Consider the following 22,445-nt stretch of genomic DNA (forward strand, 5'->3'; position numbering starts at 1 on the left):
TTTGTTTTGACTATCATAAAATTTTAAGATGTGTCTATATTAGTTAAACTATTATAAGTTTAAGAGACTATGGACCAGGGACCAGAGTCATTGATAGAGCGGCACTAGCCCCGTCAGTACTTTCTGTTTGTGTGTTTGCTTGGCAGTGTTTGAGCATCTATGTCTTCAATCCAGATTGGCCTCAAATTCAACCATTCTCCTGCCTCTGCCTCTCAAGGACTAGGACTACAGACATGCTACCGTTCCTGGCTCTGTTATCTTTAAAAACAAAACAAAACAAAAAACAACAACAAAAACCCCACAACTTTTTCAAGATTTTTTTTTTAAGATTTTATTTGTTTTTATGTATATTTGAGTTTTTGCCTGAACTGTTTGTCTGAGCACCATATGTATGCAGTGCCCACAGAGGCCAGAAGAGGGCATCAGATTCCCTGGTACTGGAGTTACAGACAGTTGCTAGCTGCCCTGTGGGTACTGGGAATTGACCCCTAGTGTTCTGGACGAGCAGCCAGTGCTCTTAACCAGTGATCTACCTCTTCAGGTTCAGGGTGAGTTTGTTTAAGGTTCATTCTTATTTTATGTGTATATGTGCACATACACCGTGCATGCCTGGTGGCCACGGATGCAAAGAGGGTGTTGGCGCTCCGGGACTAGAGCAGCAGATGGTTGTGAGCTGCCCAGGCTGGAGGCTGGGAGGTGGGGCACATCCTGTCCAGATTGGTTTTAACTGCTGAGCCGTCTCTCTACTGCAGGGGTTTCACCCTGTGGGCCATGACCCTTTTGGGGTTGAACAATCCTTTCACAGGAATCCCTCTCAGATATCCTGCATATTAGATATTTACATTACGATTCATAACAGTAGCAAAATTACCGCTATGAATTAGCAATGAAAATAATTTTATGGTTGGGGTCCCTACCACTGTGTTTGCATTTGGAAGTTTGAGAAAAGCTGCTCTGGTGCCGCAGGCTGCTTACCACACCTGAACTGTATTAGGTACCATAACAACAACAACAACAACAACAACAAAAGTGAATTTGATCTTTCTCACTTGAGAGTCGGTTATCTTTTATCGGTGTTTTGAGACCTGGTCCATAGAGACATAGCAGTAGGAGAACTGAAGCGGTTCTGTTGTATATAGTTTACAGCTTTGTCAGCTGACGGATGCAAAGAGTACTCTTAATTCATTTACCAGAGTGAAGAAGACCAAGCAAAATAACGCACAGAGCTCAAGTCAGTCGTGGGAAACTATTCAGTAAGATGTACAAGTGGCTCTGAAATTGACTTGCCCATGTGTGCCTGGCCAGGACGTGCTCTCCTCTCAATACACAATGGATGACTAGTTTGAACTGCTTTGTTTGCTGGACTCCACGCTACCACCTTTGAGAATGTTTTTTTGGTTTGTTTTGTTTTTTCCTGCTTGTATCGAGATTTCTTACAATTGAATAGTCTGAGTTCTGTCAGTCTGGTTAGGTCCCGTCCCGTCCTGTGGGCTTCCTGGCTTCTCTGATAAAATTTGAAACCTATTGGACTTCATCACCCATCATCTCAAGCGTCTCCACGCTGAGCTGAGCCGAGCCGTGGTTCCTCTTGTCCTGGATTTTTATTGAAATAAAGATTCTATCTGGGGTCTGACACTTGACAAGTACTCAGTTAACTGCTCACCAGAAGAGAGCTGTGCGTGATCACTGCTATTGTAGTTTAACAATGAGTCGTTAGTCTGAGGGACTGTTGTCAGAATTTTAGCATTTCATCATCAGCTCTTTAGAAACCTCTTTGCAGTCACGGCTGTGCTTGTTTGCTTAGCCGGGAGCTCAGATCCCACCAAACAGTTACCTGCTGATTGGCCAAAACTCAGTACGCAGTTTTCTCCAGGATCCATTTAAAGTTTTGCAACTTCTACAAGATTTGACCAGGTCTTTGTAACCACAAACCATAAGATCTTTGTCCTCTCATTATAATTCATTAAAAAAATCAATAAATGTGGGCCCAGGCTTGTCACAAAGCAGAAAAACCTAGTGATCATCTTCAGAAAATACCAAATTATATGCAGAGGCAGTAAAGAATGCTTAAAAATAAGTTGATGTAAATGAGGCATTTTAAACTATAGGTTGGTGCCACACCATTAACTTTAATTTTGTGACTTTTGTCAGTTGATGTCGCAACCTTAGTATTATTTTTAAAATAGTTTTTTAGGGTAATTTAATTAAGTAATGTGGTGTTTGCTTGTTTCAGACAGTGTGCCTTTGTTCCTGTCAGAACCTCACTGGCAGGACATTTCTTCTCCCTTTTGTTAATATTCAGTGTTAGATAATGGTTTCACAAATGATAGATTCCAAGGACCTTTGATCCACCATTACTGTAAAATAAAATGCAACTTAATTTTTTTTTTCTGGGCATAATGGTTTTAACCTTGTGTACTAATTTGACTGTGCTTGTGGGGGCAGGTCCTTCAATGAGACACAAATGAAGGAAAAATTGCTAATGCTGCCGCTGTATATCTAATGAGCACTGCGTAATAAACCATGACCTCTTCGACATTTCTCTGGAAAGCAGCATGATTATTTTGGATGGCTAGCCCTTTGTGGACGGCTCATTACCGGCTGGCATAATATGTATTGATAGAGACTGTAATTGTCAACTCCTATTTGACATGCTGCCTCTAACAAATACGGCTTGCATCGCTGGAGCCCACTAATAGTTATACAGGCAACTGTAATTAAAGAAAAGATTGTCTTGGGTTAGGAATACATATGTATATTTAAAACTCTAACATCTGTCTGTGCCGCCTCCGCCAAGCTGCTTTCCTCGGCACATGCTGAAAGGTTAGAGTTCACTTGTCGGTGTAGAGGGCAACATCTGACAAGCGTCTGTGTGCACGTGTGTGCACGTGTGTGCATGGGAGTATGTGTTCGTGTGTGTTTGTGTGTTCGTGTGTGTGTGTGTGTGTGTGTGTGTGTGTGTGTGTGTGTGTGTGAAGCCCTAAGCCTAGTCTCTGCACCTGGGTCACCTGAAATTATCCTCACCATTTTGATGGTCAGCTATTCCCGTTTCTTGTCTTTTCCTTTCATTAAAGGAATCTTATATTTTTTGAAAGGATTTCTGGCAAGCCAAATTACAATAAAATATGAATCACATGGGTAATGAAAATGCACAGAATATTATATACAATATTTGGGGGATGAAAAGTATTAGGTTCAAGATTAAAATTGGATCCTGCTTCATTTTAGGAAACATTAAGATCTAGTTAATTGTAATTTTTTTTAAAAAAACAGAATTAACGTTTCAAGAGAATAATATTTCTACTGTCTCCTGTGTAATTATATGTTCTAAATTTCTGAACAGGAAAGTGTGTACTCTTGGCTTATATACTATAATTCAGATTTCCTATAAAATAGAAAGCTTAGTGTGTGGCATGTAAAATTAGAACATGCACACCTGTTCATTCTTCTTGCAGAAGACCTTGAAAATAAGGCAAGGCTTGAGATTCTTCCTAGTAGTGACAAAAATATGACATAATTTTCAAGCCAAGAAAATGGAGGCCTGAGGACGTGAAAAGAAATAATTGTGGAGAGAACTCTACTGTTCACCCAGTTGTGGGTTTGAACCCTGGTCCTGTCCATGGCCCCTGATGCCTCTGAGCCCCTGTGAGTGCAGTGGCACAGGGGCTGGTATCGTCTCCTTAGCAGAGTCTTTGTCAAGTGGCAGGATAGAGATGAAGTCCTGAGTTTTGCTGCCTAGTAGGAAATGGGCATGTACTGATTTTCTTCTTTCTGTCCTTTGATTCTCTCTTCCTTCTCTACCCACACAGACAGTCACACTTCTTGTCTAACATAGTTTCTGTTGTCTTGGAGTGTCTTGTCTAAGAATTAGACCTTTAGTGTGGATGAGCAGTGCTAGCCAGGACTGTCACCAGGCAGGCACTCTTCTGATCGGTCTGTGTGGACTAGCTCAGTTCTCAGCAGTCCTAAGAGATATTGTCATTCCCATTTAGCCGACGACAGGAGCCCGTGATGCACATGGGACAGGATGGGGGGAAGGGGGTGGCTCAAAGTGACACAGCAGGGCTAGGGTTTGAACCCAAGGAGTCTTACTCAGAGCCCAGACTCTTAGCCATGTAGCTAAACTCCATCTCTTTTCATGTTTATAGGACAGAGGGCAAGAACTAGATCTGCCAGGTTTCAAGGGCCTGGTCCTCTTTAGGACAAAGGTGGCATGGTTTGTAAGAGGTAGTGAGTAGAGTAGGGGGTGGTGCTGGCAGGCCCTGTGAAGAGACCGTGCCACCGGTGGCCAGGACACAGAGGGCCTGGTGATTCCTGCACTAGAGTGGCAGACCCTTGCAGTGCCCTGTGCTCACCAGGACATTTCAGTGGGGAGAGAGGACATTCCTTCTGTCCTTCCCTGGCTAACTTGTTACCTATTCCTAAGGACACAGCTCTGTTCCAGGAAACCCTCCCTGACGTCCGTATTAAGCACTCTTTTCTAAGCTTCCGTAGCACACTATACAAGCATGAGTGGTCAGACTATGCCACATGCATTGAGCACAGATCAGTACACTGAAAACACTGTACACATGTCATCTCATGTCTGTTTCCCAGCAGCCCTACAAGGCAGGGCCATCGGCGGCAGCCTCTTTACATGGGTAAAGGCTAAAGCTTGGAGATGATGGTAAGTAATCTGGCCAAGATCTGTGTAGCCAAGACACAGTAGATCAGAGATCCAGGTCAGATATTTCTTGCTCTAAGCACATGCCCTTAGTAACTGTTGTGCATTTATCAAAAGTTAGTTGTGTAATATGCATTTTTGTCTCACAATAAGATGACTCCCTAATTACTGTATCTTACTCATGATTTGTATAAAACCCTGTCAAAGCTGTGCTTTAGAGAAGAGACCGGATACTTATCAAAATATGCTTGTTTCCACTAAATGTACTTGGATTTTGCCTTGTATTGAGCTATTATTTTTTGATACGACATATTGCAGAACTGTAAAGCTCACACAGTTATTTCTTCGTAGACTTTATGGACTGAATTGTGCCCCTCAAAGTGTATATGCTAGAGTCCCAACCTGGCTACGATTGGGTTTGGAAACAGAACTGTTAGGGAAGAATGAAGACCGAGTGAGGTCACAGGACTGGTGTCCTTTCTAAGAGGAGAAACAAAGACATCTTTCTCGCCGTGTGTGTGTGTGTGTGTGTGTGCAAGAAAGGCTGGAGAGTCTCCTTGAGAAGGAGCAGTCTGCAACCAGGGAGCCCTTGCCAGAAGCTGAAATCTTCTGCCTTTTTGATTGTGAAATTCTAGCCTTTAGAACTAGGAGAAACTATCTAGCTTGCAGTTGAGTTGTTTTCATTTATTTTGTTACTGTTATTGGTCGCCCAGACAGTTTAGTAGGTTGTACTAGATTTGTGGGCTTTATGATGTCCTATTTAGAGTTACTGTTGTCTTGACAAAGCAGGTTGACCAGAAGCAAGTTGGACAGGAAAGGGTTTCTTTGACTCACACTCCAGCATCACTGTTCATCATCAAAGGAAGTCAGTGCCGGAAGCAGGCGGCAGGAGCCTGAGCAGGAGCTGTGGGGGTGCTGCCTACTGGGTCATTCCTGCTGATGCAGAAACTGTGGAGGAGCACAGCTTTCTAGAGCTTTCCTCATGGCCTGCGCAGCCTGCTCTCTTACAGAACCCAGAAAAGCCATTGCAGGGGTGGCACTGCCCACAGAGAGTTGGGCCCTCACATGGATTACTAATTAAGAAAACACCCTTCAGGCTTGCCCACAGCCAGGGCTTGTGTAGGCAGATTCTCAGCTGAGGCTCCCTCTGCTCAGATGACTGTGACTGGCACTCGGTAGAATCTAAGTCAAACGTTATTTGGAGAAATGGTCACAATCGACTGTTTAACATGTTCAGTATCTAACTGCGGGAGTGTATAACTCACGATATGCCTCGGGAGTGCTGAGCTTGTGTAGCACGGGCGGGCGGCTCTCAGCTCAGCGCTGCAGTTGGGGAGAATCCCAGTGGGGGGAGAGGAGGCGAGCCACCCAGACTGAAAGCTCGGGAGACGGAGTTGTGGTCCTCCTGGAGTTTCAGCGCAACAGCCCGCTGTCATAAGGCAGCTGAGGGACTTCCCTACATCCTCCCCTTTATTCAGTGTGGGCAGCATGGCCGCCCCAGCTTTTCCTCCTCGCAGGGCTCCTGGCTTAGTCACTTTCTGTGATCGAGTACAACACAAGGGCAATTCAATTAGGGACCACCCAATTTATATTAAATTATATTAAACTTAAGGCCAAGGAAAGCTGAACAGGTACAGTGTTTAATCTTTTTTCTTTGAATATTTTTTTTAAAGTCATGGTCTCATGTGAGACTGTTGGACCTCGCTGTGTAGCTGAGGACATCCTTCCACCCCGGGTACTAGGACCACCAGGCCCTCTCTGTAGTGCAAGGGACCAGATGGGCTAGAAGGCCTCATTTTCACATAAGAAGCCTTTTCTTCAGAACGAGTTTGAAGGCAAAGGGCTGAGTCAGCCTCATTCCTTTCTTATCTCTTCTAAACTAGATTAACTCTATGAGACTGCACTGATTAATAAGTCAGCCTCTGTTTAAAGGTCACAGCAGGGCTCTTGCATCTAGACAAAAAGTGTACTGATGAAGTTAGGCGGTAAGCCGGCCTGACATGCTGATCATTAACTGGCAGTACGTCTGTCTTCCTCTGTTGTCTCTGAGACCCAACTGTTAGCCCTCATTCCTTTAGCTTAGGTAGTCTTAGGAAGCAAAACACAGAAGACCGCAGTCATCCTCCCTTGTCTCTGCACGCGCATGGCTTTTGGCACATAGTAGCAGCCCAGCCACTCCTGCTCTTTAGCTTATCCAGATCGCGTGAGCCCTGACCAGGAAGGCAGCTGGCCTGGCTTCTCTCCCTTGTGTTCTCTTTGCTTTTCTTCTTGGCTCTGAGGAGAGATTACTTGCCCTCTCCCTGCTTTTAAACATTAACGATACATTTATTTATGCTTGCAGCAGCCATTATAAATTTGGTAGAACAGAACAGCATCTTTGAGACAATGTTCATAAACAGTTAAGGAATCTGTAGAGCAGACATGAACTTGGGATGGATTGCACCCACACTTGCACCCCATATTTCAACTTCAGCTTGCCAGCTGCGGCAGTGCCCAACCTGCAGAGCAGCTCACAGCTCTGTGCATTGTCTGCAAGGACAGTGAGCTGTTAGAGTGGCAGCTGCTCACCTGTGCAGGACAGTGAGCTGTTAGAGCCCAGCTGCTCACCTGTGCAGGAAGGTGAGCTATTAGAGCCCAGATACTCACCTGTGCAGGACAGTGAGCTGTTAGACCCCAGCTGCTCACCTGTGCAAGACAGTGAGCTGTTATACCCCAGCTGCTCACCTGTGCAGGACAGTGAGCTGTTAGACCCCAGCTGCTCACCTGTGCAGGACAGTGAGCTGTTAGAGCCCAGCTGCTCACCTGTGCAGGAAGGTGAGCTGTTAGAACCCAGCTGCTCACCTGTGCAGGACAGTGAGCTGTTATACCCCAGCTGCTCACCTGTGCAGGAAGGTGAGCTGTTAGACCCCAGCTGCTCACCTGTGCAGGAAGGTGAGCTGTTAGAGCCCAGCTGCTCACCTGTGCAGGAAGGTGAGCTGTTAGAGCCCAGCTGCTCACCTGTGCAGGACAGTGAGCTGTTAGAGCCCAGATACTCACCTGTGCAGGACAGTGAGCTGTTAGAGTGGCAGCTGCTCACCTGTGCAGGACAGTGAGCTGTTAGAGCCCAGCTGCTCACCTGTGCAGGAAGGTGAGCTGTTAGAGCCCAGATACTCACCTGTGCAGGACAGTGAGCTGTTAGACCCCAGCTGCTCACCTGTGCAAGACAGTGAGCTGTTATACCCCAGCTGCTCACCTGTGCAGGACAGTGAGCTGTTAGAGCCCAGCTGCTCACCTGTGCAGGACAGTAAGCTATTAGAGCCCAGCTGCTCACCTGTGTAGGACAGTGAGCTGTTAGAGCCCAGATACTCACCTGTGCAGGACAGTGAGCTGTTAGACCCCAGCTGCTCACCTGTGCAGGACAGTGAGCTGTTAGACCCCAGCTGCTCACCTGTGCAGGACAGTGAGCTGTTAGAGCCCAGATACTCACCTGTGCAGGACAGTGAGCTGTTAGAGCCCAGATACTCACCTGTGCAGGACAGTGAGCTGTTAGAGCCCAGCTGCTCACCTGTGCAGGACAGTGAGCTGTTAGAGCCCAGATACTCACCTGTGCAGGACAGTGAGCTGTTAGAGCCCAGATACTCACCTGTGCAGGACAGTGAGCTGTTAGAGCCCAGCTGCTCACCTGTGCAGGAAGGTGAGCTGTTAGAGTGGCAGCTGCTCACCTGTGCAGGACAGTGAGCTGTTAGAGCCCAGATACTCACCTGTGCAGGACAGTGAGCTGTTATACCCCAGCTGCTCACCTGTGCAGGACAGTGAGCTGTTAGACCCCAGCTGCTCACCTGTGCAGGACGGTGAGCTGTTAGACCCCAGCTGCTCACCTGTGCAGGACAGTGAGCTGTTAGAGCCCAGATACTCACCTGTGCAGGACAGTGAGCTGTTAGAGTGGCAGCTGCTCACCTGTGCAGGACGGTGAGCTGTTAGAGCCCAGCTGCTCACCTGTGCCCCAGGACCTGCTGTAACAGTGAGCATGGAGTGGGGAGCAGGGACAGTAGCCCTGCTTCTCAGGGCCTGCCCTTCGCTGTCCTTGAGAGGCCTTCCCCAGGAATTGCCACTGACTTTGTAATGCCATTGTAGCGTTACGACTGTAGTGTGTCTGTTCTGCCGTGTGTTCTCCATAGTTCTCTTGTTGAATGGATGTTTGTCATTGTAATCCACCTCCGGGTAAGCTTTGAGTCCTTAGACAGTGCTGTGACCAAATTCTGTAATATTGTTATATTATTTTATATTCTATTATATTATTATATAATATATAAGTTACTCACTCAACACAGATGAGACTGGGGTCACATAGCTGTGACAACAACCACTTACCTTCTGTTTTCTAGAAATCCCTTGCAGAAATCATCATGAGAGGAAGTGCCCACAGTAGTCACCACTGGCCAGCTCTGGGCTGCCTTCATGGTATAATTTACATTTTGTTTTTCACTACATTCAAAACAAAGTTTCTACCATTGTCAGGTCAGGAGACTTGTAGAGCAGTTATAAAGATCACAACCTAGGTGGGTCATCTTTTTGTTTTAAACGTACAATAGCCTATTTGTCGGCATCTGATACAATTTTATTTTATCGTATTTGTTTGTATGCTTGACATCTTTTTTGAGACTCTCACTGTCTTACTCAGGCTAACCACACACATACGATATGTACACAAATACAATAATATTTCATCGACTGATTGAGTAAAAATTTTCAAGTATAGTAGTTCAATATATTGTGACCCCTAAATCAAAGAAATGATAAATAATAAGTTCTCGTTCTTCAGAGGGAACTGTACTGCTGCCTCCTCTGGGACCTGTTAGGTTCCCAATGTCCCCTAAACGTCTCTCCTGTCCTCACATATGTCTTCCCGATCGGTACTGTCTTTAACATGTTATGGACATGTAGCAAGTGCTCTCTGTTTCCCAGTAGAAACCACTGTCTGTGCTACCTGTGCTACTGCAACTTGCTTTATTCACCTATACTTACTAACCTGAGATCGGTTCCCTGGCCTGCATGATAGAAAGAAAGAGCTGACTCCTGAAAGTTGTCTGCTGACCTCCACACATGTGCCATGATGTATGTTTGCATGCTGGCACCTGTGTGGACACATAATTTTTTCTTAATTAATAAATGAAGAGAACCTTTATAGCATGAAATTGTGATTAAAACCTGTATTTGTTGCTTAACATCTCTGGGCATGGCTGTGATGATCCTGTAGATGTTTCTCCTTGGATCTAAACAAAGCTACAGGCCTAGAGAGCTAGCTCAGTGGTAGAGAGAGAGCTTACCTAACATCTTCAAGGCCCTGGGGTTTCATTTCCAGAACTGAAAAATGAGCCAATCAGTAAATCAGTCAATCAGGTCAACCAATCATTCAGTCACCCTACCAATTAATATACCAACCATCCAACCAGCAATCATTGGGTGATTTGAACGGCATGTTTCCCGTAGTCTCAGGCACTTGAACACTTGTCCTCAGATGGGAGTGATACTTTGGGAGGATTAGGAGGTATGGCCTTGCTGGAGGAAGTGTGTCACTAGAGGACAGACTTTTGGGCTTCATGGCTTCCTGTCATCCCTAGTTCACCCTCTTTGCTTCCTGTTCGTGGTTCCTATACAAGCCTTCAGCTCCAGTCACCATGTCTGCTGCCACTGCCATGCTGTCCCTGTCATCATGGACCCGCCCTCTGGAACTGTAAGCCCCAAACAAACCCTTTCACCTGTAAGTTGCCTTGGCTGTAGTGTTTCATCATAGCAATGGGAAGTAACTAATAGAAGCACTATACAAAAAAAAAAAAAAAAAATACAGTTAAGAACTCACACTTAGGGACTGGCAGCACATGCAGTGTGATTCCTGAGAAACAATATTATTTTTGGCAAATAAACAAACCGAACATTTTTTTCCTAAGTAATTCATTTGAAATTTGGAAACAGACACAGTGCAGAAACACAATTCCTCCATCCAATTTTAAAAATACTTCACATGGAGTTGTGTGTGTGTGTGTGTGTGTGTGTGTGTTAAGTTTACTCTTAAGCACCAAATAGGTCTTTTATTTATATTTGGATTTGGGGAGAAAGAGAGAAACAAGGGAGGAGGAAGGGGAGAGAAGGAGGGTTATGTGTTTTCCTATTTGTCATAATATTTTTCAGTAAAATTTTTGTCATTTCTATTTTACTTTATTGTTTCTATAATTAATTTCAGTAACAACTCCAAATATATAAAAACAACAATCATAGCCGAGTAGGACAGCCTAACTGAGGGTGGACCTTACATGCTCAGAGGCATAGAGATGTCCCAGCATCAGGGCATGGCAGGGTTTGCCCCATGGGTAAATACTCTGAGCTAGCACCACCTCTGTAGAGGTTAGGGATCAAACCCAGGCTTCCAGATGTGCAAAGCAAGCGCTCTCCCACTGAGCTATAACCCCAAAATGATTGTTTTAAAATTCTTTGAAGAATAAGCTTTAAATGTAATTTTTTTAAAAAAATAATATACAAGTTATGCCTTATTAAAGCAATTATTTTTTCATTTTTTAAGGAGAAGCAGGTTTCACTGAATGTAGTCACAGTTTTTATGACCAGTTCTGATGTCTGGAAATCTCATATATGATAGCAAGAATATTCTATGGGATCTGAATATTTTAAAAGATATTCAGAAATGCCATTTAAAAGTTTTTATTTTTACTATTCCAGCTATATGACTTTTCCTGTACTGATACTAGTACCTCTAAATATTCCCTGACATTTTTCTTCTTGTCAGGTAGAAAGTGGAATTAAAAGTAGAACACACCGGGGCTGGAGAGATGGCTCAGCGGTTAAGAGCACTGTCTGCTCTTCCAGAGGTCCTGAGTTCAAGTCCCAGCAACCACATGGTGGCTCACAACCATCCGTAATGAGATCTGATGCCCTCTTCTGGTGTGTCTGAAGACAGCTACAGTGTATTTACATATAATAAATAAATAATTTTTTAAAAAAAAGTAGAACACTGTTGGAATACTGATAAAGAAATGATTTTCCAATGACCAGTCCATGTTGCTGTATACAAGTGATGTTTGTCTGTGTGTCTGTGTCTGTGTGTCTGTGTGCATATAGTCACTAAAAATCAGGGCATACACTAGTGTTTGTGTGACCTTTTTTCTAGTGCTCTGAATACCTGGCAGCTAAAGAGAGTGAGATGTCTGTCTGGGTGTCAGACTGTCCTTTCTCTGTCTAGATGTTAGGCAACTGTCCCTTCTGTCCTGGGTGGTAAGCTATTGTACTTCGCTTTGAATGTGTGACGCTGTGCCTCACCGCTGGCCTGGCACTCTCTTAGTTCCCTTCCCAGATCTCGGCATTACCGTCGTCTCTGTACTCTTAGTGTTGCTTTGTGAATAGCAGTTGTAGAGGAAAAGAATTTTTCTTGGAATTTCAGTTATTTTACAACTCTACTGAGCATCCTATTTTTTTCTAACTTATTTGATATGATCCATGCTTAAAAGTTGCCATGTTGTCATTTCCCTCTTAGTTACCAGTACCAGCTCCACCAGACCCACAGAACTTGGTCATTCTTTCTAGACCAAAACAGATGTCAGGCTTGTTTCTGCATGTCACGTTAGGCAAACTAGACTGTAGTGACAAGTGGTTGTAAAATGTCACGGTGACAAAATAGACATCTGTTTCATATCCCTGTGTTATGTCCACACCATCGTTCAGCTTAAAGGCTGGTACGATTCCTCCATTCAGAGAAGGCACTTGGCATACATGCCCTTGCGTGCACACGCTCCATCATTTTGTTTTGTGAGACACAGTTTTTGCTGTATTGCCCTGGATGACCCCAAACTCGTATCCGGAACAAGCTGACCTCAAACTTCCAGTGCCCGCTCTGCCTCAGTTACCTCAGAGGTGAGGTTGCAACTGTGATACAGCCATACATGCGTGATTCTGCATTGGCTTGTAGTGGTAAAGATGGTGGTTCCGGACACCAGCTTATTGCCCAGAAACATAGATAGCCAGTTACGTGGGTCTTGCCAGTTTTTATCTCTTAAAACATGTCACTGGCGTTCTCTTTCTTCTGAGTCTTCCTAAGACCAAGGAATAAAAGATCACTGTACACACACACATAAACACACACACTCTCTCTCTCTCTCTCTCTCTCTCTCTCTCTCTCTCTCTCTCTCTCACACACACACACACACACACACACACACACACACACACACAGAGGCATACCCACACGCACACTGAGAGCCATGGGACCAGCAGCCGTCTGGCTTCTCCTGACTACCATTCTAGCTCCAGGTTAAGTGAAAGACCCTGTCTCAGAGGAATAGTGTAGAAATTTCAGCCAGTGGACAGCACAAGAACCTATTCACATGTGTATGCACACACATTACACTCACAAACAACCACACCAGAAAACCAGGTAAATGAATCCTAATGTCTGACAATGAAGGCTGTGGACATGTGCTCTGCTGAACACTGACTGCTTGCCTGTTGCGTCTGCTGCATGCTTTAGACATGCAGGGACACGCAGGATTTACTGCTGTGTTTCTAGATCTCTGGATGGATTGGAAACCAGTAAATAACCTAACTTAAAGCATGTAACTGAACAGTCTGTGTCCCATCATTCTTCACTGGAAACAGGTCTTCGGTCCCCTATCCCTACTTTACCTGGACAGAGTTTGGAGTCTAAATGGAACCTGCGAGGTTCTCGTCCATCCGTCCGTCCGTCAGAGCTTCTTGTTGCAGAGTGACACCTCCCTCCTGTGTGGCTCACTGCAGCCCTCCTGTCTCCTATCCCCTGCTTGCCTTCATGACAGACAAGCTCCAGCCCCCACCTCTCCTGAAGCCATTTGGAACCCGCCGAGCCCTGGCACTGCCCACCTGGCCCGTTGCTAAATGGCAGTGGTGACTCAAATCCCCTTTATTGTGGTCAGTCTCCATAGTCACAGGTGAAGGTCTGCTTGTCTTCATCTGGGTCGCGCACGTTTCCCCGTTAACCCTTTGGAGACTAACGTGTGAGCCAGCTCCACTTCATCCGGTATTTCTGGCTTTCTCATATTCTAGTGTGGCTTGGATCCTTTGCTGGTGTGTTAGCTGGGCTGCCACTGGACTGTCATTTCTCCCAGTCTTGATTGTGCCTGAAGCAGACTCATGTCTAAATGATGAGCCCTGGACTAGAGGGATTTGTAATGAAAATGGAGTAGCAGCGAGCTCTTTGTAATCACTTCTTTAATCCTCTACCTGCCACGCAGGGGAGAAAATCGTAATTATCAGAGCAGAGAACTCCGGGGCCTCAGCAGAAAGAATGAGCTCTAGAGGAGGGGGAGTGACAGGCTGTGCTCTCCCGTGGGGCGGGGGGCAGTGATTTTGGAAAACTTTGACAGGAGATCTGATGTATTTGTATAACCTTTTCGTGTAGAACCGTATTGCAGCGAGGGACAAGGTTTTGGTTTTCTTCATTAAAAGCTGATTACATGAAGAAATAGGACAGTGGTTTTGCTTGGGTAGATGAGGGTCAGAGAGGCGGGTGTGATCTCCTCAGGATATTAATGTCTGCCTTCAGCCGGGGGAAATGAGCCGTCACTTGAGTGAGGCAGCTTTATGTGCTCATCACTAGGGATTCCCATATGTCCAGGGAGCTGCAGCAGTGAAAAATGGCGAGTTCGGTGGCAGCGCGGAGGGCTCTCATTGGGATTCATGTCAGGAAGTGCAGCGCAGCCTGCCCAGAGCAAGTCTGTGTAATGTTGATCAGCTGGCCATCTGATAACCCGAGTGGAGCTGGGCATCCCTCGGAGGGCTGCCCTGATGCTGACAGCCGAAGCACCCAGATGTCCTGCTAATCCGTTTTGGTAGTCTTGAGTATTTTTAACCCTTTTTGTGATGTCCAAACCCACAAGGACTCCAACACATGGAGAGGGACTCTCCTAGCTAGGTTGGCTCCGCTTGCCTGGCAGCAGAGAGCCCAGCTCAGCTCCTTCCAGAAGCCAGATGCGGTTAGTTAGCTTCCTCTTCCCGTAAGGAGCATCTGGTTGGCCTGCAGGATAATCATGTGTTGATAATGTTTGTGTTTGACTTACCCAGATAATACGTTTAAAGAATATATTCTTGAAGATGTAAGTTGTCTGGCCTGTGGGAACTGTGTTAATACAGTGCTCAGGGACCTCCAAGCAGGGCTCTGCTGTTTGTGCTTCAAAAATATAATACACATTCGGGGGGGCGATAATTTTGAATGATAAATATGTTGCCTCCTTGCTGAGAGCCATCACGGCTCTGTTATTTCAAGCATGGCCACCTAAGACAGTTCACCTCTTTGTCGATGGGCTGGCAGTGCAGCGGGAGTTAATTACAGAGCACAGCCACACCGAGGTGTTGGCGTCTTGTTTGGAAATCAATCAAGATGGGACAAGCACTAGTTTTTGTGTTAAGTTGTGATTTTTAAAAAAATTATGTTTCAAGCTGAGCAGCAGTGACACAGCCTTTAATCCTGGTGCTTGGGAGGCAGAGGCAGGTGAGTTTCAGGCCAGCCGAGGCTACACGGAGAACACTGTCTTCAAAACCCAAAAACAACAAATGGTCTTTAGCCATCTGTGAGTAGTAGCATTTAAATTCTTTAAATGGCTGGCCATAGTGGTGCATGTCTTTAATCCCAGCACCCAGCACTGTGAGTTCAAGGACAGCCAGGGCTGCTACTGAGAAACCCTGTCTCCAACAACAACAACAACAACAACAACAAAAAACAGCCCCCAACGTTAAATGGAAGAAAAGTGTGTTTGGAGGTCTCCACTGTCTGTCCCCTTACTCCTAAACAAAGTGTGTTTATGTTGTGCTGAGATTCTAGCAAGGATTCAGGTGTCACTCTGTCCACTTGATGGCTTGTGTGTGTGGGCACAGCTGGAAGGAACACGAGTCGTTCTTCTCAGCCCTTAACCTGAGAATCTGATCACTGCCTAGAGAGGACCTTATCACAGCCAACAGCTCAGTACTTCCTCCTCCTCCTCCTCCTCCTCCTCCTCCTCCTCCTCCTCCTCCTCCTCCTCCTCCTCCTCCTCCTCCTCCTCTCTCCTTCTTTTAAATATTTTGGTAAGTGTAGTCCTCATCCCTCAACAAGAAACTTCTCTTGCAGCAGATGGAGACCATTACAGAAAAGCCACAACCAATCAAAATGCAGAGTTGTGGACCCTGCTCCCAACTGATGTCTTTTTTCTTTTTTAAAGACTGGGGTCTTCCCCAGGCTGGCTTTAAACGCACCGTGTAGCCTGCCCTGGCCTCCCTCGGAGCGAGAATTACAAGTCTGCACCACTACTCCTGGCTGGCATTGTGCTTTTAACGGTTAGAATTGGGGGTTTAGCGCATTGGTTTTAAAGTCATAATTCTTTTTAAATTTAGAAACAAGGTATGGTTAATTTTGAATGTTGTAATCATGGAGAGCCTCAAAGTATCTTCTAAATTATGACATCAGCATACATAATGACAACATAGGAAAATCCTTGTGTATCCCCAATTATTACAGTTTAAATTATAATAAACTCTTGGACTTTTGAGTCCCGTTTACTTATGAAAACAGATAATGTTTGACACCTAATTAGAAGTGCTCAAAGGCAAGTGGGGTGAGGGGGCGCATGCCTTTAATCCCAGTACTTGGGAGGCAGACCTCTTAAATTCAAGGACAGCCTGCTATGTCTACATAATGATTTCCAATGTAACCAAGGCTATGTAGACAGACCTGCTTCAATAAATAAATATAAAAGGCTAAGACAGAAGGATGGAAAGTCTAGCCTGGGCTAGTATATGAGAACACTTCTCTTCCAATGAGATCATTTTTTACCTGACATAGATTTAGGAAAGCATGGGCTTTCTCTTTTTATCATAGCTGGTTTTATTTATTTATTTTGGTAGGTTTTTGGTGGTGGTGGTGGCAGTGGCGGTGGTGGTGGTGCTTATGTCCTGTGACACGGCACTCATGTGATGATCGGAGGACAACATTCAGGAGTCTGTTCTGTCCTTCCATCATATTGATCCTAGGGACTGAACTTGGGTTTTCAAGCTTGGCGTTACAGAAGCGCTATCTCACCCACCCTATTATGGCTGCTTTTTAACCCTTTCTCTTTTTTGAGGGACTTGAGCCCAAATCCCCATGTATACGTAATAAATTCTCTAAGTATAATATTTTTAACGTGTGTCTTAGGAATTCTTTTGTTCTGTCTGTTTTCCCTTGTCCAGAGGTGTTGGGGAAAGAAGCAGAATATAAATATAAGCAAGCAAAATATCCCAGGTGCCAAACAGAAGTGCCTTCATAATGTCTTCATAATGTCACCAGTGGCACATCACTGGAAATACTCCAGCAGAACTGAACAGCAGTCCTGAGTAGGAGCTTAGCTGGACCTCTCTGGAATCAGATGGAAAGGCGTTTAGCTGTGCCAGCCACTGGGGAAGGGAGAACAGTATGGCGTGGTGCACTGCTCATGTGCTGTGAAGTAAAGACAAAGCACGCGCTCTAACACAGAAGGGCGTCACGTGGCAGGTGGGTGCTCTCCTCACTCACTAGTGTCTCCCAGACCGTGTTATGCATTTGGACGACTGGGTGCTTGAAGGCACTCACAAACATAGAAAGTTTCCCTAAAAATATAGTGTCCTAATTGCCCACTGAAACCCTGTCAAAACTATACACACCACACACACACCACAGATACACACACCACACCACAGACACACACACACCACAGACACACACACACACCACACACACCACACACACACATACACCCACACCACACACACACACACACCACACACACCACCCCCCACACACACACCACCACAGACACACACACATACCACACACCCCACAGACACACACACACATACACCCCACATACACACATATACCCATACCACACCACAGACACACTACACACACACAGACTTGTAGTTTGGTCAGGCCCTAAGTTGGGAATCACGTAAGTGTGCACCAGTGCAGTAGCGATGTGTGTTTTCCAGAACACTCGTCATGGCTGTTCTCATTTTGCTGTTATGTTGTCTTTTCCTTATTGTTATGTCCAGTACTGTACCTCAAGTCTGTGTTTATTAGTCTTTGTTTACATTTTGCTGCTTTTATTTTTGTATATTTTTAACTACCAACGCTTATCTGCCATCTTCTTTATGACTTCCCAGCATTCTGTCACATTTTGCGAGACTTTTCTAAGAATGCTTTCCAACATGACTGTCATCTGGGTTGGAATTTCGTGAGTCCTTCATGACTGCACTGATTTGGGTTGTTTCTGAGTTAGGGTCTTGGGGTGTTTGCCAGGCTAGCTGGAACTCCTGTGTGGATCAGACTGGCCAAGACCTCAGAGAGATCCTCTGCTTCTCGAGTGCTGGGGCAGAGGCAGAGGTCACCACAACCAGCCCAGCAAAATCTTAAGGCTCATGTGTACATGTGTGTTGGTTTGTGCATCTGAGCACAGGTGTCCATGGTCCAGGCCAGAAAAGGGCATCAGGTCCCTTGGAGCTGGAGTTATGGGTCAATGGAACTTGGTTTTTCTGTGAGAGCAGTATGGCCCTAACCACTGAGCTATCTCTGCAGTCTGCTGGTGTATTTCACTGTGTCCCTCCATTTCCCCCCTTTCCACCAGCAGGTGCGGTTCTCTCCCAGCAAGATAGACCCGGCAAAGTCACTGATACACTAGATGTGATGGAATGAAGATGAGGAAGGGAGGGAACACTGCTTTAGATGTCATTGAGGAGAAGAATATTCATGGATATCTTCCAATATATATATTCTTTTTTTCCTAAAAACATTTTTCCTAAGTTTATAGTGTTATATTTCACATCTAGATGATTAATTCATCTTCTTTTTTTAAACCACTGTACTTTTTTTTTAAGATTTTTTTTTTAATGTATGTGAGTACACTGTCACTGTCCTCAGAAGAGGACATCCATCCCATTACAGATGGTTGTGAGCCACCATGTAGTTGCTGGGAATTGAACTTGGGACCTTTGGAAGAGTAGATAGTACTCTTAACCTCTGAGCCACCTCTCCAGCCCCCTAATTTATCTTAATATGAATTTATTCAGGTTGTGAAGTAGGGATCTTTTATCCTTCAACTGGCAGCCAGTAGTCCCAACATCATTTGTTAAAAAGATAGACAGACAGACAGACAGACAGACAGATACATAGAAGGAAGGAAGATAAAAATCGATCTTTTCTGTAAGGATTTGAAATGTTATCTTTGTCACAAAATTTTTCAAATATATTTGGCTTTTTCTTCATTCCACCAAGTAATATCTATTTGTCAATTGTACTATTTTTTTTTTACATTTTAAAGCTACAGAGGTTTACAGTATAGCCAGTGATTGCCTAGCATTAGCAAGGTCCTGGGTTCAGGTCATTGTACTGGAAAACACACACACACACACACAGACACACACACACACATACACCCCTGCAGATAACAAGTTTTAAAATCTAAATCTAATCTTATTTCTTCTTCTTTTTAATTTTTTAATTTATTCTTCCTACATGGTTATAAAAACCCTTTTCTAATTAAAAAAGTGTTTTAGGATTCAAGTAAAATGACTTTCAGTTAATGACTCTTGCCTGCCGTTTTACTTTCAGGGAGACCCCAGGTCTTGTACAGGTTGTGTGTTGGACTTTGATGGGTTTGCTATTGATATGCAAAGAGCCCAGGCTTTCGAGCCCTGTGCCCTGGGCTTCCGTCCAGCTGCAGTGCAGCCGCTGTGTGGGCTCTGCTGTCAGCCGCGCCCCTCTGTACCCGAGGGCTGCCGCTGCTCACCTTAAAGAGCTGTCGTTGAAATAGCAGCTTATGTACTAAACCCCTGAGCGATCCCTGCACAAAGTGTTTTATACATGGTGCTCAGCATAGAGTATTAATTGGCTCAAAGTAATTAATTATATACAGGCAGCCATAATCACCACTAGCCATTTTTTTTTAAAATAGGACAATTGTGGTCTTTTCAGAGGAAATGACATAGGGGGTGGCATTTTCCTCAAAGTCCTGTGGAAGGAGGTTGAGCACTGTCGGAAGCGTGAGGGCATGGGGCTCACGAGCTTCACCAGAGCTGCCGAGGAGGCTCTCGGTGCAGTATTTTCCACTTACATGATTGAAAGTTCCTCAAATAAAAGGGCTTTTTTTCTTAAATGTAGTTTTAAAAACTAAACATGACAGCATGTAGACATTTAGGTAGAAGACAGCATAAATATTGACTGTACCACTCCATATTTTTGAAGACTCTGGAAACAAAGGAATGGAAGGAAAGACAGAATACAGAAGAAAACAGGGAATTAGAAAAAAGAGCTCCATTGTCTTCTAATCTGTCCATATGGTGAAATGTGTTGGCTGTCCTACTATTTTAACACAGGCTTAAGTCTAAAGCATATAAAGATTTCTGTAAAGAAAACATTTCAATCCGACCGTTGGGGGGGGGGGGGTAGCTGTGTGCCTGTGATAGAGTTACCCTGGTACTTGGGAGGTGATAATTGGAGGTTAATTGACCCCCGAGAACTTACCACAGGCTCTCCATAAGCCTGACTTTAGTGTATATCCCTGCTTCCCCCTTTGAAATCAATGATAGCAGTCCTGCAGCCTTTCCAAAGCTGTTGCTAAGTAACAAATTGGTCATTTAACAAAACCTTTCTAGGCTGTGTATGAAAGACGACAGATAATTAAAATGTAGAAATGCAAGGGCCTAGGGAACTACGGAGCTGCCTTTAAAAACCTGTAAGTACAGAAGGGGTTAATTCTGGAAAGGCGTCCTGGTCGTCATCACTATGGAGGCAGAGGCACACTATGTAGCCATGGCAGGCCTGAGCTGACTGTGTAAGCCAGTCTGGCCTCAGTCTCAGAGAGCCCCTGCTTCTACTGGCGTCAGGTATGCAGCAACACACCTGGCTAAAGCTGACTTAAATATTCAGACTGTGCAAGCCCAGTGACCTCAGTTCAATTTCTGGAAGCCAAGTAAAAAAAGCCAGCGTGGTGGCATGCCTCTGCAATCCCAGTGAAATGGGGGGTGGGGACAGGAGGACTGGCTGGAGGTTCAGGGACCAGCCAGCGCGGAGAAAGCCAGGAATCAGAAACTCTACAGGAGACCACGCCTAAAAACAAGCAAACAGAAGCTAGAAGGACAGAACCAACTCCCCAAAAGTTGAACTTTGACCTCTATACATCCCATGGCCCAGGTGTACATGTGTGCACACACACTAAATCAGAAGAAGTACTTTAAACAAAAATGTACCAGTGACTCCCAAAAGTAGCAGAAGTGTTTGTCATATCTCTGGATATGTTAAATGAGCAAGGAGTTTCTCTGCCAGTAAAGAATGAGGAACCATCTCCAAGAGAATAATATTAGTTGTAAAAAAAAAAAAAACAAAAAAAAAACAAGAGTGCAGAAAGATGTACGTAAACCGTTTTTGCCATTTTTGGCACAATTTTTGTATTGACTATATCTCTTAGGAATCGATTGGGTTAAACATAAGCTTTAAGGAGCAGCTTTAAGGACTGCAGTGCTTACTTATCTCAGAAAACAAGTTGAGTTGCTGGAGAGCGTAGCTCATGGTGGTGCATTTGTTTGGGATCCCCAGGTCCTGGGCTCAGTCACCAGCACAGGGCAGGGGTGGAGAGGGGGTTAACTAGAAACAAAGGATAAAAACCGAGGGATCTAGTGGAGAGCTCACCACTGGGCTGTCTTGTGAAGCAGGCAAAAGGAAAATATTTTCAAGCTGTTGTTGATTAGGATCAATCTGTTGATTGGGTTTTAATAAAAGGATTTGGGGGAAACCTGACTAACTTTCCCACTTGCTTTGAACAAAAATAGGCAAGCCTGGGACTGGAGAGACAGCTAAGCAGATAAAAGCACCTATGCTCTTCCAAGGGACCTGGCGTTGGCTCAGTGGCGGCCTCACAAGCAACTGTGACTGCAGCGCCAGGGGATCTGGCGCCCTCTTCTGGACTCCACAGATGTCTGCACTCACAAAATAGACACATAGACACACATATATACAGATAGTGAAGAATAAATATGAGAAAAACAAAACACATTGGGGATAGCAATCCCAGCACTGAGGAGGCAGTGAAGGATTGAGCTCTGTGGGTTTGAGGACAGCCTAGTCTACATATTTTCCAGGACAGCCAAGCTTATATAGTGTAACCCTGTCCAGAGGGAGCAGGGAGAGGGGCGGTCTTGATTTTTTTTAAAAGGCAATCTTTTTTATATAATGTCTCATAAAAGTTTCTGCCCATGGTGCTTAGAAGTAAGGCTGAGAGCGGGGGATAGAGCCTGGGAGGGGGTGGTGCCACGGGTGCACACTGATGCCCTGGCTGCCCCTCCCCTGTTTGTTATTCATTAGGTAAATAAACATTTTACCTTGTGTTGGCCACCATGACAGGGCGGCCATGGGTTATACGTTCGTCCTTTCTAAGCTCCCTGCTCCATGGGCCTGCTGTAAGGAGAACAGCAGACAGGCCGTCCAGTGACCGTGCGTTGTGAGAGGTGACCACAGTGCAGGGTGGTTTCCCTTGCTCGCTGCACCACTGTTCTTGTTGTTTCTGATGACGTAGCATTTAACGGTGCTCGTGTATTTAGTGAATGCTGTTTGTTACTCTAGATGTCTTTATTAAAGGCTCATACTTGCTCGTTTGCATCCTTAGGGTAATTCAAACACCTACAGCCTCTGCTCGCTGGGCTGTTTGTTTCTTTCCTAAGTTAAGCTGCCTGAGAGACTTGACCTGATGCAGAAGCCTTCTGACTTCCATACTTTTTCATAATT

General features: G+C 45.0%; 1 protein-coding gene and 1 long non-coding RNA gene across 2 annotated transcripts in view; one reads left to right on the top strand and one right to left on the bottom strand.

Moving 5' to 3' along the window:
* Nucleotides 1–22,445, top strand: part of Pdss2 (decaprenyl diphosphate synthase subunit 2) — a 211,000-nt gene that overhangs the window by 89,650 nt on the left and 98,905 nt on the right. The gene's annotated exons all lie outside the window — the stretch shown is intronic.
* On the bottom strand, nucleotides 8,183–8,595 carry LOC127669646 (uncharacterized). Its single transcript, XR_007974412.1, has 3 exons — nucleotides 8,560–8,595; nucleotides 8,443–8,481; nucleotides 8,183–8,207 (listed from the first exon to the last, which is right to left on the bottom strand). It is a non-coding gene; the product is annotated as an uncharacterized LOC127669646 (long non-coding RNA).

Source organism: Apodemus sylvaticus, chromosome 19, assembly GCF_947179515.1.
Source record: "Apodemus sylvaticus chromosome 19, mApoSyl1.1, whole genome shotgun sequence".
NCBI lineage: Eukaryota > Metazoa > Chordata > Mammalia > Rodentia > Muridae > Apodemus > Apodemus sylvaticus.